We start from the raw sequence: 15,875 nt of genomic DNA, 5'->3' as shown, positions 1-15,875 counted from the left end.
AAATAAGTGCATGGCTGTGTTATCTCCATCAAAGTAGGAAAGGCTCTCTTCCTTAAAATGATCTCTTTTGAAATCTATAAAGGAGCCTGACACGCCAACATTTGAGATTAATTCCTTGGATATTAAAAGATTTCATCAAAATTTTCATTATATCTACTAGAGTTTTTAAAATCAATTAACCAAATTTTTTTTAATCATCAACCTCATACCAGAGTGTACTAAGACAAAACAATGGGAGAAAGGTGTGGACTGCTATGTTATGTGAAATGGTGACAGAAGTCTCAGATGAGGTGACTTGTAACCAAAGGCCTGAAAGATACTGTGGACTGAGCCACATGAATAACTCAGGTGAGAGAATTTCAAGCCACAGGAAATAGACCTTGAGATTGAGTTTTTTACACTCTGGGTCTAGAATTCTTTCTTGTCCAGCAAGAAAGCAGGACACAGGATTAAAATGAGAAAGATGCCTAATGTCCAAGAGAAGGCAAGAGCCCCAAATAAACATCCTTGCTCAATTTTTATTAGGATCAGAAGGCTTACAAACATGGTGGTGGATGTGAACAAAGAGACAATAAATCTGTGATCATTAACTCATGGGCCTGAGGGTAAGGGGGTTTTGAAGATGTATGGTGTTAGGGGTTTAGGTCAATATAAAACAAAATCCTGGCAGTGGGAAGATGGTTGTTAAAGGCAGACATGAGGCACATGAGGCACCATATCTGTTTATCTTAGCTAGCCTAGGGGATAAGACAGAGCATACAACCTCAGGGTCGAAAACGCACCTTTGTTTTGCTAATTAGCTCCACTCTGGGCAACATCACCCCACAGAGGTCTATAGCCCTATTTACCTGTTTACTTAATTTGGTCCTTCCTTCCTGTGAAAGCAGCTTTCTGCTATGGTAATAAATTGGGGGGTAAATACCTGAATGCCTAATCTTACCTCATATACCTTTGCATTAAGGTCTTTGCCCAGGCCTCTCTATAATTATTTACCTAATCTTGCTTACCCAAACTTGGCTGTGATCATACTATGGCTTTGTAATTCTTTATGCCTTGTTAACCGATCAATGAAGGCTCAGGGAATTGCTAAGCTTATTCTCCACAATGAAGTATATTTGAGAAATAATGTGCCAATGTAGCCAGAATGGAGTGAGTGAGCAGAGGAAGAAATGAGACAAGAGAGGCTGTGGAGAGCACACAAAGACTTACACATTTTGGAAGAATTCTCAACTCCTATCCGCATTTTCCTCATTACCTAAATCTAACTGATTCCATCAAATGCGATGTGAATTCTGAGACCATGTTTGAGAACCAGCATTTGACAGGATTCCCCTTTTGCATGTCCACATTCACGGTTTTAATTTGTTCACTCTCTCACGTAGCTATTCAAAATAGTGCCTAAGTCTATATTTCTCAAAAGTGTGTGACCATTTGCCTCCTACCCAAACCACTGTCACAGACTTGAAGTCAGGGTCCTGAGCAGCCATTTCTTAAACACTTGATTTAGCTGAATCTTACAATCATAAATATTTAGAAATTACTTTTGTAAATGTTCTACTTCTTGTTTCCTAGAACTTGTCTTTTTTGTATGTTCCTGCCAGACTTATCATCCCCTCTCCACAAAAAACCCTCACATCTTAGATTTCTGATATGAACTTCTTGGATATAAGACCATATTTCATTAATCTTTGATTTGCAATTATAGAAAATTCATGAATGAGCTACACTATCATGAAATGTTTACTAAATGAATGAATGAGTTCAGTAGGTTCAGTAGGCAGAAATGTGGGATGCTAAAATGTATACACAATTTTCAGGAGGTCAAAGCTTTTTAAATTAATAATGACTGGGACATTTGTACTGTTAATTTTAATTTTTAAAATTGGGTTTTTTTAAAGAAAATATTAAATCTCTATGCACAGTATAGTTAGATATTTGATCAGTTTATTATAGTGTTTTGATCTCCAACTTAATGTTACTCACTTTCATAAAAAGATCTTTGTTCTATATTGATGGTTTCTACCTATTACGTTAAATTCAGGCATAGTTTTGTAATCCTTCACCATCTGAGAATGGTTTCATATGTTTGGTTTATTTCCAAAGTATTTGGTTTAATGACAAATTGAGTAATGGAAAGGGGGAAGCAGAGGAGAAATAGAATGAGATAAAAGGAAGCCTAGAGGAAAGGCTACACAAAAAAGAACCTATCTAGAACATGGCCCATTGTTTGAAAATAAGATGAGGACAGATGAATATGTAGGCAGTATGAATGAATATGAATTGATACTACAAGGGACATTGTGGAGAGGGAAGAGATAAGCAGTAAATTAAGGACATGTTTATTAATGTTAAGAGAGATTAGTGGGTTTTTTTTACTTTTGTTTTCTTTGTAGGCATGCATGATCTAAATGTATTTGCATAGAAAGAACAGGAAAAAAGATGTTGGAGTGGGAAGTTAAAGATAGACTTGTAAAAAGGGAAACCTAAAGATACCAGGCTTTGGAGGGATGAGGTATGTGTATGTGCATGAGCATGTGTGTAAAAGTAGGAACCAGGGAAGAGAACCATTTTAGAACACAGAATGAGGGAATCACCTTGAATAGGAGATTTGAGAAACAAGACTAAGAAACCTTTTTATTTATTTGACAACAGTTACTTTTGCTATGAAAAACTGATGAAATAGAATCATCTTGGTTCCATTCCATTATGATTACTCCAACATTTGCCTATAATTCACCCATACATGAATGTAATCAACGTGCTTAACTATGGATCAATCCATATTTTATTGGAGCTATTTTATCATCCTTAAATTTTAAAATCATTTCATATAGTCAGCTTTCCAAAATTAACCACCAAAAATGATCTGAGAGAGATTAGGTCTACAATGTAGTGACAGGGGACTTGGTACTAATAAACTGGGGGCATGTTCCTTTATTATTAGGAAGATAGAGTATCTAATTTTAAGACCTATTATAAAACTAAAAAACTCAACAGAGTGTGAAATTACTTTAAGAAGGAACAATAAGACCAAGGTGTAACAAAACAGGCGATGCAGAAACAAACTGACATGTAATCAGTTGATTTTCAACAAAGGTGCCAATGTAATTTCAAAGATTAAGGAAAATTACATTTCATTTTCACACCTGGATATTCCTAAAGAAATAAATGAACCTTAAGCCCTACCTCACACCATATACTTTGAGATGAATCATAGATACAAATGTGAAGAATACAGCTCTAAAGTTTCTAAAAGAAACAGATAGCATAACTTTACAACCTTCAAGGTAGGAAAGATACCTTAGAGGATGCTTAAAAGAAAAAAATGATTACCTTTTAAATTTTTTATGTTCATAAAAAACACCATTGAGGAAAATGCAAATGCAAACTACAAATGGAAGAAAACAACCATGGTACATATATCTGACATTGTAATAATTATATCAGGATATATAAAGAACTCTTACAAATCCTTAATAAAAAAGCTCAACAAACCCCCACAAAGGGCAAAAGATGTAAACACACTTCAAAAACCTACAAATGATCAATAAACACATGAAAATTTCTCAGAATTATTAGTCGTCAAGAAAATGGAAGTTAAAACTATTAAATGCTCTGTGAAATTTTTTTTAATAAATATAAACATACCTGTGACTCACCAATTATAATCTTATTACTTACCTGAGAAATGGGGAAAATTCACAAAGAAGTTCATAACAGCTTTATTAGTAATGTTCAAAAGTAGGAAACAACTCAAATATCTAGTAACAGGAGAATGATCAACTAATTTTATTATATAATTTATTACTTCTTAGCAATAAAAAAGAATAAACTGATACAACAGCATGAAGGATATTAAAAGCATTGTGTTGACAAAAACTAGAAACAAAAATTATATAATATGTGATTTATATTTATGAAGCTCTAGAAGAAGTGGAACTAATGTATGTTGTAAGAAAACAGTAATGGTATGGAGCAAAGGTTGTGAGGATTAACTGAAAAAGAGCTGGAAAGAACCTTCTGGGGTTATGGAAATAAGCTACCCTTAAGTGGGAAATTGAGACATAAGCTTTTGAAAATTCCATGTGAGTGTGCTGGAATGAAAATTAGATCAAAGGAGATTTGATCTATTTTTCTGTTGGTATGATGCATTACTATAACCTTTGAGATTAAAACACTATCTAATCTTGCTGTGAAAATTGTATCACTTCATATAGGGTTGTGATGGATTATTGCATAAGAAAGCCATTATTTTTCTAAATGGAGGTACTTGAGAACAAAAACATGTGTTTGAGCATAATTATGATAATAAATGAACTAATTATTATATGAAACTCTTCATATGCATCTATGTATACACATATGTATACATATATATTTTTAATCTTTGTATAAAAAGATATACATGCATATAAAACTATGTTAAATCAAGGAACTTCTTTGTGTCTGAGGTGTGATGATGATATGGGAGTATAAGCAAAAATGAATCAGGAATGTTAGTTAATATAATGAAATAAGATTGATGACACCAAATTGAAGATATACATATAATTTACTCATTTATGAAAACCTGTGCAAACATATACTTAAGAGCTTCATGGAGAGGGTCGACCATTGATCCAAATAAGAACTTAGCAGGTAAATTAAAAAGTGAGATGTATTGGGGAGTGGAATATTCCTTTTATCTGAAAATACTTTCTTGCTTTTTTATTTACCCATATGGCTTCTTAAAATGAACTTTGTTGAATTGTATACCCATTCTTTAGGCCCTTTTACCCCCTGAATTAAGAAATTTGTTTATCATTCAAACTGGCCCATCTCTATATGCTTTAAATAATCATTTAAAAGAAGTTTTATCTAGTAATTTTACAGTATTGAACTACTGTGAAAGGATAGTTTTCACAGTAATGAACTACTGTGAAAGGATAGTTTAAAAAACAAACCTCTCTTTAAGACCATCCACGGAGGTTAATTTTCAGACTCCAAAATTAAACCGCTTCCTCTCAGCTTTCCATTAGCAAGCAATATATAATGCTTTGTAGCAATTACCTTTCATATGAAAGAAAAAAAATGTCCCTTTAGTGAATAAAGTAATTATAGACTTCATATCAAATGCTATATTGACAGCAGTACAAAGTTTATCAGCAAAAAAGGAGAAAGTTTTGTTCCCAATATGCAGCAGATCCTATGCTTCACTGTTTAAATCCCAAGATTTAGTAGCATGAAAAGTATAAAACTCCATGTAAATGAGGATGGAATGGAAACTCTCCTAATGCTTTAAACCCAAAATTAAGCATGGTCCTCCCTCTTGTAGAGTCTCTCTTTTTGGTAAACTAATTCCCTACGTGTAATAAATCTCACTTTCTTAGGAAGTTTGATACTATGTCTCTTCAATGGTTCTCTACTCTCTATTTTGCCCTATTGGAATGATGCTACTTGTTTTAGACCCCCTTCTTATTTACAGCTCATTAATGGGAGGGTCTGTGTCTGTTTTTGTTACTTTGGTTTTTTAGTCCTCACATAGCTGCCACTTAATACATGTTTAGTAAACCTTGAAAACAAGATAGGCAAAAAATAAAACTCCCTACATTCCCAGCACCACAAACACACACACTATTAGGAGCTAATAGAAATGGCTGCCTAAAAATTATGAGCAAAACTTAGACTTGAGAGAGGAATTACCTAATGGTTTATAGTCTGTGGAGATTAGCTAGTTTTAGTTTTATGGAGATTAGCTAGTGGACTTTTGGCATTTGATAGATATGCAGACACACAAACATACATAGTACTTGGTGTAGTCTGTGTAAATGAATATTTATAAGGAAAGCCTTAAAGATTTATTCCACTTCTTCATAGATGTGACTGGATTTCTCTACTTTATGCATTGCTTGGGTTTGTCTGAATATTACTCAATTACTCAAATGTTTTGTTTTTGTCTGCCTTGGGTCCTTCAAACCTTAACTTAGATTAAGATTATAAAAAAGTCTATTTTTAAAGCTGTGCAAAGAAAATACTACATCAAAACTGTTAATATATACCTCAAACAGAATACATGCATATCTTCATTTGTCTTTCACCTCATTTATGTCAGCCTATATCTTACTGGCAAAAATTGCTTTCCAGCTCTAGACAATGTAATTTGACTGTGATGCTGTCTGGCACTTAAGTATTACAGTGTTGCTTTGGTTAAAGTAAAAGATTTGCAAAACCAGTCCAAAAACTTTATTATCGGGGCAGAACATCAATGAATTTCTTGAACATTCATCACAAACAGAATGTGTAAGAGCTGGAGAATGAATCATCCTAGATTACCTATCTAGTACTTGAGAGGCCTACCACAAAACAGCAACAGCAGAGATTAACTTGCTGGAGTTGCCAGGAAATTTACAGAGGCTGTTCTGTGGAGAAATAGAAACCCCATTTGCAAGATCTTTACCTGTGAAAGGTATCTTAAATCATAGGAAGTCTGGACATAAAAATTCTCTGAAGGTGCCCCATAGGTCAAGGCAATCTTGATAATCTTTCCAACAATCTCCCTTTTCATTGGATGTTTTTAATCTTGGAAAATGTATGTATGTTCAAATGCAGAATAGTTTGATGTAGGAAAAAAATGTTAAACTGATGTTACCCATGAGAGATTTTCATAGTCTTGGAAAGAGCCAGATAGGGGCCCTAAATTGCATGTTTTTGCCTGCAGAAGTGAGCCATGCTCAGAGATATATGTGCCTTCTCTTTCTAGTCACCAATTTTCTGCAGTCACTACTGGCAAATTGGTCTTTCTAGACACTTTAATATCTCAGTTATGGCTGATAAGTTTATACAGTAGAACTCTCAACTGGTTAAAATATCAGCCTTTCTCTATGCTGACCATCGTTCTACTTTCCACTCAGTGACTTCCTTCATGGCCATACTGTATTGACCTTGGAAGAATTGAAAGCAGCTAGCTACTCTTCAGGAGAAGGTTTTGGAATTTTGGTCTCCATGTAAGCAGAATAGACACCAAAACATAACCTTCCTGTTCTACCTGGTCCCAAAGACAGGCCTTTGCATCCAACACTCTCATTTGAGACTTTACGTTATACTGAGGCACTGGGGACTCAGACAAATTAATACTGGGTCTAATCTTAAAATCTATAATTTATTAAAATTGAAAAGCAATCTATGTCTGGCAAACTGTAATTAGGAAACCAATAATTCTCATACTTACCACGTGTACTATCTTTTAAGATCTGGAATAGGGTATCCAACTCAACATTGTATAGATTAATACAAAGCATAGACTTCTACATGATGTGTTAGATATATATTATATATACATATATCTTCATTAGCATGAAAACTAATCTTGGGAGAGCACTATTTATAAGAAAAATATGTAAAAGATATAATTCCATTTGTTTGTCTAGATCCCCAAATATAGGTGCCGGAACAGCCCCAAATCAATCACTGTGTTGGTTATGATGAAGAGGACACCACAGTCTGTTGGATTCTGGTACTGTGGCTACCAGAAGTAATTTAAGAAGACCTGTTTCTTTCAGTTGTGTGTGTCCTTCTGTTATATTCCCTATGGTGCTTCTAGACACCTGGCTTATTCTGGGATTTACATTACTCACTTTCCTTTGTCATCAAACTAGGACAAGTTTTCTATTCAAAATGAAAAATGCAACACATCTATCTGGATTCTCAGCCATTGTAGCTTGTTTTTATTTCCCTAACGGGTGTCCATACTTCTATATGGTTAGAATTACATTTTTTTTTTTTTTTTTGGTCAGAAGCTTATACAGTATCATTCCATTTCTCCACTTGAGTGACTACACTTTTGCCATATGATTTGTATTTTAAATATTTAGAACATTAAACTTGACATTAATTGGTCTTGATAATTTAAATAATTCACTTTTTCTATTCTCCTGAAGAATATTTTTTTCCTGTATATTTGGAAAGGCAGAGTTCTAACTACTCACTAATGAGACTTCAACCAAGTTGACCACATATCACTGGGTTGTGTCTAGGAGTGTGGGGCTTGTCAAGCACCTCTACCTCTCTTGTGGGTATAAACTTCAGAAGGTACCTGAGCAAAGGAATTAAAGACTAAGTATTATTATAAAACTGAGAAAATTTCCAAGGTAATATAAAATTCCTGACCCCACTTTGACTTGAAGATTGAGTTTTTCTATAATAGTTTAAGTATTACTGCTATATTATAAAAAATATGTTCATATTTAAAAATTAAGAGCTAATAATGAAACTAACGGACATAATATAGCTTTCTTTGTTCAGTTACTAATGCGAGATATTAAAGTTAATTTGTTCCTTGGGGTGCCTGGGTGGCTCAGTTGGTTAAGTGTCTGATTATTAATTTCAGCTCAGGACATCATCTCATGGTTTGTAGGATCCAGCAACAAGCAGCGTTGGGGCAGAGAATCTCAAGGCTGGCTTTTCTTTCTTTCTTTCTTTCTTTCTTTCTTTCTTTCTTTCTTTCTTTCTTTCTTTCTTTCTTTCTTTCTTTTGGTTTTGTTTTTGTTTTTGTTTAGATTTGGATAAGATTTATTGATCAGATTGTTTTCAGCAACAAAACACTGACAAGGTACATAAATACAGATTGGACATTTTAGGGTAAATTCACTATTTTTCCTACTTGCTCGTAGGAGACCAAATAAGGTGGAAAAGCTGTCTTGATCATATGGCATGCACACCAGACTGCAAAAGGACCACACTATTTAACAGGACTGTGGCAAATAGCTTTACAGTAAGGCAAGCATCGTGTGTGGCCTAAGCACACCCTGTACAAAGAGCTAAGCCCAGGCCTGCCCTCAGAGACTACGTGACAAGTTCCCCTTTCTTGCCTAGGTTCTTCTAGTCAAATCCTCATTGGCAGGTGCCTTTACAGGGAAATGCCTGGTGCTGTCCCTGCTCAGACTCTGTGTACAAGGAAATTGCTTCAGAGAAAGTCAGTGTGTTTCTGATACTTCCTTCAGCCTCAAGGCTGAAGGCAGATGCTTAACCACCTGAGCCACCTAGGTGCCCCATTACATAAACAAACCCTTTAAAAAGTTCATTTATGTGAAGAACCAAACTCTAAATGTGGTTGTACAATAAACAATACTAGCAGCAGTAATCAGATCATAGGTTAACTTGGTGATCCCAAGCATGTGCTTATTTATAATTCAAGTTTCTGAATCCCAACTTCAAGGATGTTTTTTGTAATTTAAGACACAAGAGTCCTCCCACAACAAACAACATATCAAATAATCCAGTGAAGAAAAGTGGAACTCTCCTTTTAAACTAACAAATACATTCATGTGCAGACTTCTCTCCAAATCCATTATAATTTCTGAGAACTGTTTAAAAAAAGAAAAAGCATGTGCAAATGTTTGGTCAGTCAGGACAAGTATTTGGACTGCTCTGGAGATTTGAGGTCAGTAGTTACTTCTGTATCTATCCTGATGCCAATATGAATGATTTCTCTAAGGTCTCCATGGCTATTACTGTCTCTCTTGTTCTCCAAACTGTGGTTAATCTAACACTGTATAAACCTCATGTGATGTGGATTGGTGTATTCAGTTAGTAACACAAGTTGAACTCCAATTGTATGTGAGTTGGGCTGAATGCATTGGAGGTAAAGATAAGTATTTAACAGAACACTGATAGTTAAGTATGATTTATATTAAAAAGAATTGAAGTGCTTTTGTTAAAGAATGTATCTGTAAATTGTAATCTATACTTATTTTTACATATAAGAATATAATAGAATGTGGTAAATACATAAAATTTGAAAGAAAATCTAAAGTACTGTAACCAACTTTTCACACTATAATGTGGTAGAACAAAGTTAAAACTTTTTTTAAGTCATGAATCTATATCTATGTTAAAATGTCACCATCATTCTCAAGTAGAAAACAAAGATTAATAATAATAGCGAGATCATATAAACCAAGATCACAGCTCACTTCATTTTTGAGGTTTGACAAAGACAGTTTATATTTTAGTAGCATGACACTTCTTATTATGGTTATAAGAGTTAAGAAATTAAAAGTTTCCTAGTAAATGGCTACTTTCACCACTTGGCCCTCTGCACTACTGTGTTCACATTACCTTTATTTCTTTTTTCAAATTTATTTATTTTGAGAAAGAGAGAGCACATATGAGCAGGGTAGGGGCAGAGAGTGAGAGTGAGAGAGAGGGAGACAGAGAATCCCAACTAGGCTCCACACTGTCAGTGTAGAGCCCAATGTGGGGCTCGAACTCAGGAGCTGTGAGATCATGACCTGCACCAAAATCAAGAGTTGGACGCTTAACCAACTGAGCCACCCAGGTGAGGCACCCCCACATTACTTTTATCTGATATTAAACTACAGATTTTCATTTTGTTTTTTTGTTTTTTTTTTAAAGAGTTGAGAGTGGTTTGAAACCTATTCCACTCCTTTTTTTCAGAAATGTAGTCAATACTTTTTGTTGTACCTAGTACTTGGATTTTTGGTTAAATAGACTTTGTTTTTTAGAACACTTTTAGGTTCACCACAAACTGAGCAGAAGGTACAAAGATTTCCCATTTAGTCCCCGGTCCACATGTGCATAGCTTCCCCCATTATCATTATCAGATATGATATTTTTGTTAACAATTAATGAACCTGTACTGACATGTCATAATCCCCAAACTCCACATTTATTCCTAGGGTTCACTCTTTTGTGGTGTTTATTCTTACTTTGGACAAATACGTAATGACATGTATCCACTATTATTGCATCGTAGAGAATAGTTTTATTGCTCTAAAATTTTCTTTGCTTCTCTATTTCTTTCTTCAAACCCAAAACTGATTTTTTTAATGTTGTCATAGCTGTGCCTTTCTCAGGATATGATATAGTTGGAATAATATAGTCAAAAGACTTTTTGGATTGGCATTTAAGGTTCCTGCATGTCTTTTTGTGGCTTGATAGGTCATTTTTCCTTAGCACTGAGTCACATTCCATTTCTTCTACCACAGTCTAGTATCCATTCACCTACTAAAGGACATCTTTGTTGCTTTTAATTTTGGGCCATGATGAATAAAACCATTAAAAGCATGTCCACGTGCAGATTTTTGTATGAATATAAATTTAACTCCTTTGAATGATTATGAAGGAGCATGGTTACTGACCAGACTGTATGTTAACAGTATGTTTAGTTTTATAAGAAACTGCCAAAATGACTTCCAAAGTGGCTGTATCATTTTTCATTTCCACCAGCAATGAATGAGGATTACTATTGCTCGACATTGTCACTAGCATTTGGTATTATCAGTGTGCCCAATTATAGCCATTATCCTAGGCTTCTCATAGTATCTCTTTGTTTTAATTGTCATGTCCCTGATGACCTAGGATATTGAACATCTTTTCATATGCTTATTTGCCACCCCGTGTATCTGCTTTTTTGGTGAGGAGTCATTTAAAGTCTTTGGCCCATTTTTTAATCAGGTTGTTTGTTGAATTTTAAACTATTTGTAATTTTGGGTAATAACCTTTTACCATACAAGTCTGTTAACAATACATTCTCCCAGTCTGTGGCTTGTCTATTCATGGTTTTGACAGTGTCTTTGGCAGAAAACTTGAATTTTAACAAAGTTCAGCATATCCATTCTTGCTTTCATGGCTTTGGTGTCATATCTAAAAAGACATTACCAACACAAGATCAACTAGGTTTCCCCCTAGATTGCTTCTAGAAGGTTTATAGATTTACTTTTTTACATCTAGGTCTGTGATCTCTTTTGAGTTAATTTTTGTTATGAGTGTAGTGTCTGTGTCTAGATTCATTTTTGTTCATGTGGATGACCAGTTATTTCAGCCCCATTTGTTAAAATGATTATCTTTGTTCCATTGTGTTGCCTTTTCTTCTTTGCCAAATAACAGTTGACTATGTGGGTCTATTACTGGGCTCTCTATTCTCTTATATTGATGCATTTGTCTATTCTTTCACCAGTTCTACAATTCCAGATGAATAATGACATTATAGTAAGCCTTGAACTCAGGTGCATTTCTCCTACTCTGGTCTTTTCCTTCAATATTGTGGTGGCTCTTCTCCGTCTTGCCTCTCCGTACAAACTTTAAAAACATTTTGTTGATAGGCATAAAATAACTTTCTGGAATTTTGATTGGAATTGAATTTAATCTGTAGATAATGGGTGGTGTGAATGTAAATTACGTCTCAAATTTCAAATCCCACTTATTGCTGGTATTTAGGAAGAAAATTCACTTTTGCATGTTGACCTCTTTCCCACAATCTTGGTACAATCACTTATTCCATGAGGGTTTTTTTTTGGGTGGGGGGGGTCTTACTTTGTCAATACTTACATGCCTATTCTGAATATAGTCATGTCATCTGTAAATAAAGACAGTTTATTTTTTCAAAGCTGTCTATCTCCCCCCACTGCAATCTTGTTGTATTAACGAGGATTTCCAGTACTATCAGTGCTATGTTGGGAAGCAATTATGAGAGGAGACATTCTTGCCTGTTCCTGACCTTAGTGGAAAAGCTTCCACCTTTATCAAGTACGATGTTAGTTGTAGGTTTTTGTGGATAGTCTTAATCAAGTTGAAAAGTCATGCCCTCATTTCTAATTTACAGACAGTGTTTATCATGAATGGATATTGAATTTTGTCAAATGCTTTTTATGGTACTTGTAATATGACTATGTGATTTCTTCTTTAGCCTGTTGATAGGACTTTTATTGTTTTTTTTTTTTAATGTTGAATCAGCTTTGTATACATGGACAAATCACTTTTGATCATGGTGTGTATTTTTTTTTTTAATTTTGTGTTCAATTTGCTAAGATTTTATTGACTTTTTCATCTATGCTCATGAGAGATACTGGTATGTATTTGCCACTCATTCAACTGGTTTTGGTATTAGGGTAATACTGGCCTCATAGCATGAGTTAGAAAGTGTTATCTCTACTTCTGTCTTATGACAGTGATTATAGAGTATGGGTCAAATTTCTTACTTTACTGTGAGAATACACCAATAAATCCATCTGGGCCATATACTTTGTAATTTGGAAAGTTATTAATTTTTTATTCAATTTCTTTAGTAGATACAGGCCTATTCAGATTACTTCTTCCTGTATAAATAATTTTGTCTTTAAAGGAATAGGTCCATTCATCTAGGTATCAGATTTGTGGGCTGGAGTTGATCATGGTATTTATTTTCTATCCTGTTAGCATCCATGATCTATAGTCATATCCTGTCTCTCATTTCTGATATTAGCAATTAGTGTCATTTATTTTTTTTCTTAGCTTGGCTAAAGGCTCATTGATTTTATTGATACTTTCAAAGAATTAGTTTTAGGTTTTGTTGACTTTTCTATATTGATTAACTGTTTTCAGTTTCATTGATTTCTACTCTAATTCTTTCTTCTTCTCTTTTTTTCTAGTTTCCTGAGGTAGAATGATTTGGATGATTAATTTGAGGTATCTTTCCTAATATAGTAAAACGTTGGGTTGTGAGTAACTTGTTCTCTGAGTGTTCTGGAATACAGGCAAATGTGTCTAACAAATTTTAACTTGATGAATGAGTGATGTCTTAAAATATGAGTAATATGTGATGCCCAACGTCACATGATCACAACTGAGCCAGCGGTTCTTGAAATTCACTTAGGTATACAAGTGTTTTGGATTACAAGTATGTTTTTAGAACAAATTATGCTCTCAAATCAAGGTTTTACTGTATATGCATTTAATGCTATGAATCTCCCTCTAATCACTGCTTTCACTGCATACCTCAAATTTTGATTTGTCTTTTCATTTTTTCTTTGCAGTATTTTTCTTCTTCCTTCACCTATGTGTTAAGTAGAAGTTATTTAATCTCCAAGAATTCTGGGATTTTCCAGCTGTCTTTTTGTATTGATTCTCGGTTTAATTCCATGGTGGTTTGAGAGCAGATGTTCTAGGATTTCTATTCTTTTAAATTGTTAAGATATGTTTTATGGCCCAAGATGTGGTCTGTTTTGGTGAATGTTCCATGTGAGCTTGAATGTGTATTTCTGTTGTTGGAAGATGGAGTGTATAGATGTTCATTATATCCAATTGACAGTACTCAGTAATGTGATTGCTGTATTGTAGGGTAGTTCTATTTTTAATTTTTTGAGAGATGTCCATACTGTTTTCCAGAGTGACTGTGCCAGTTTGCATTCCAACAAATAGTGTGCAAGGGTTCCTTTTTCTCTACATCCTCACTAACACTTGTTTCTTGTATTTTTGATTTTACCCATTCTGACAGATATGAGGTGATACAACATTATTGTTTTGATATGCATTTCCCTCTGATGAGTGATGTTGAGTATCTTTTTATGTGTCTGTTCACAATCTGTATGGCTTCTTTGGAGAAATGTCTGTTAATGACTTCTGTCCATTTTAATTAGATTTTTGGTGGGTTTTGGTGTGTTGAGTTGTACACGTTTTTTTACGTATTTTGAGTACTAACCCTTTATCAGATACGTAATTTGCAAATAACTTCTCTCATTCACTATGTTACCTGTTCATTTCTTGGGTGGCTTCCTTGGCTTTGCAAAGGCTTTTTATTTTGATTTAGCCCCACTAATTTACCTTTGCTGTTGTTTCCCTTGCTTCAGGAAACCTATCCATAAATATGTTGCTAAGGTTGATATCCAAGAGATTTCTACTTACATTTTCTTGAGAAATTTTATGGTTTGAGGTATCACATTGAAATCCTTAACCCATTTTGAGTTTATTTTGGAGTAAGGTATAAGAAAGTGGTCCAGTTTCATACTTTTACATGTAGCTATTGACTTTTCCCAATACCCTTTATTGAAAATTACTGCTTTTTCCCCATTGTGTATTCTTGCCTCCTTTGTCATAGATTAATTGACCAGATAAGTGTGGGTTTATTTTTGGGCTATTTGTTCCATTGATCTATGTGTTCATTTTTGTGCCCAGGACTGTACTGTTTTGATACTCTCCCTTTACTTTTAATAAGTATGTGTCTTTCTAATTGAAATGGATTTCTTGTATACAACATATATTTGGGTCTTTTTTGATCTACTCTGACAATCTTTTAATTTGTTCATGTAGATCACTTTTTTTTTTTTTAAATCTTTAACGTTTTTATTTATTTTTGAGACAGAGAGAGAGAGCATGGATGGGGGAGGGGCAGAGAGAGAGGGAGACACAGAATCGGAAACAGGCTCCATGCTCCGAGCCATCAGCCCAGAGCCCGAGGCGGGGCTCGAACTCATGGACCGCGAGATGGTGACCTGGGCTGAAGTCGAACGTCTAACCGACGGAGCCACCCAGGCGCCCCCATGTAGATCACTTTTCAGTAGTTACTGATATAGTTGGATTACAATCTACCATATTTGTTACTTTTATATTTGCTGCCCATATTTCTCGATCCTGTTTTTCTATTTCACTTTTTTTCTGTCATTTATGGATTTAATGGAGCATTTTAGGATCTCATTCTTTCCTTTCTTAGTGTATCAATTTTATTTCTTCTTTATTGTTTTCATTGTCACTGGTGCTGCTCTGGAATTCGCTATATACATTTAAAACTAATTCAAGTACACTGCCAAATAACACTCTACTGCTTCTTGTGTAGTATATATGCCTTATAAAAACAATCCTAATTATTTTTCCTGTCCCTTGTGTCATTGTTGCAATTCACATAACTTAGAATAAGGATACAATAATATATATGCATACATAAGTATAACATAATTGAATACATCATTGCTATTATTTGGAAACTTTAACTATTGGATGAATTAAGAATAGGAAAGTCATTATTTTATCTTCAATTATTCATTCTTCAGTGCTCTTCTTTTCTTTACATACTTTGGAGTTTGTAACCTATATTAGTTTTGTGTCTCTAAAGAACGTCTTTTAAC

This window comes from Lynx canadensis, chromosome A1 (genome assembly GCF_007474595.2).
Source record: "Lynx canadensis isolate LIC74 chromosome A1, mLynCan4.pri.v2, whole genome shotgun sequence".
NCBI classification, from domain to species: Eukaryota; Metazoa; Chordata; class Mammalia; order Carnivora; family Felidae; genus Lynx; species Lynx canadensis.
This window is presented reverse-complemented; position numbering follows the sequence as displayed.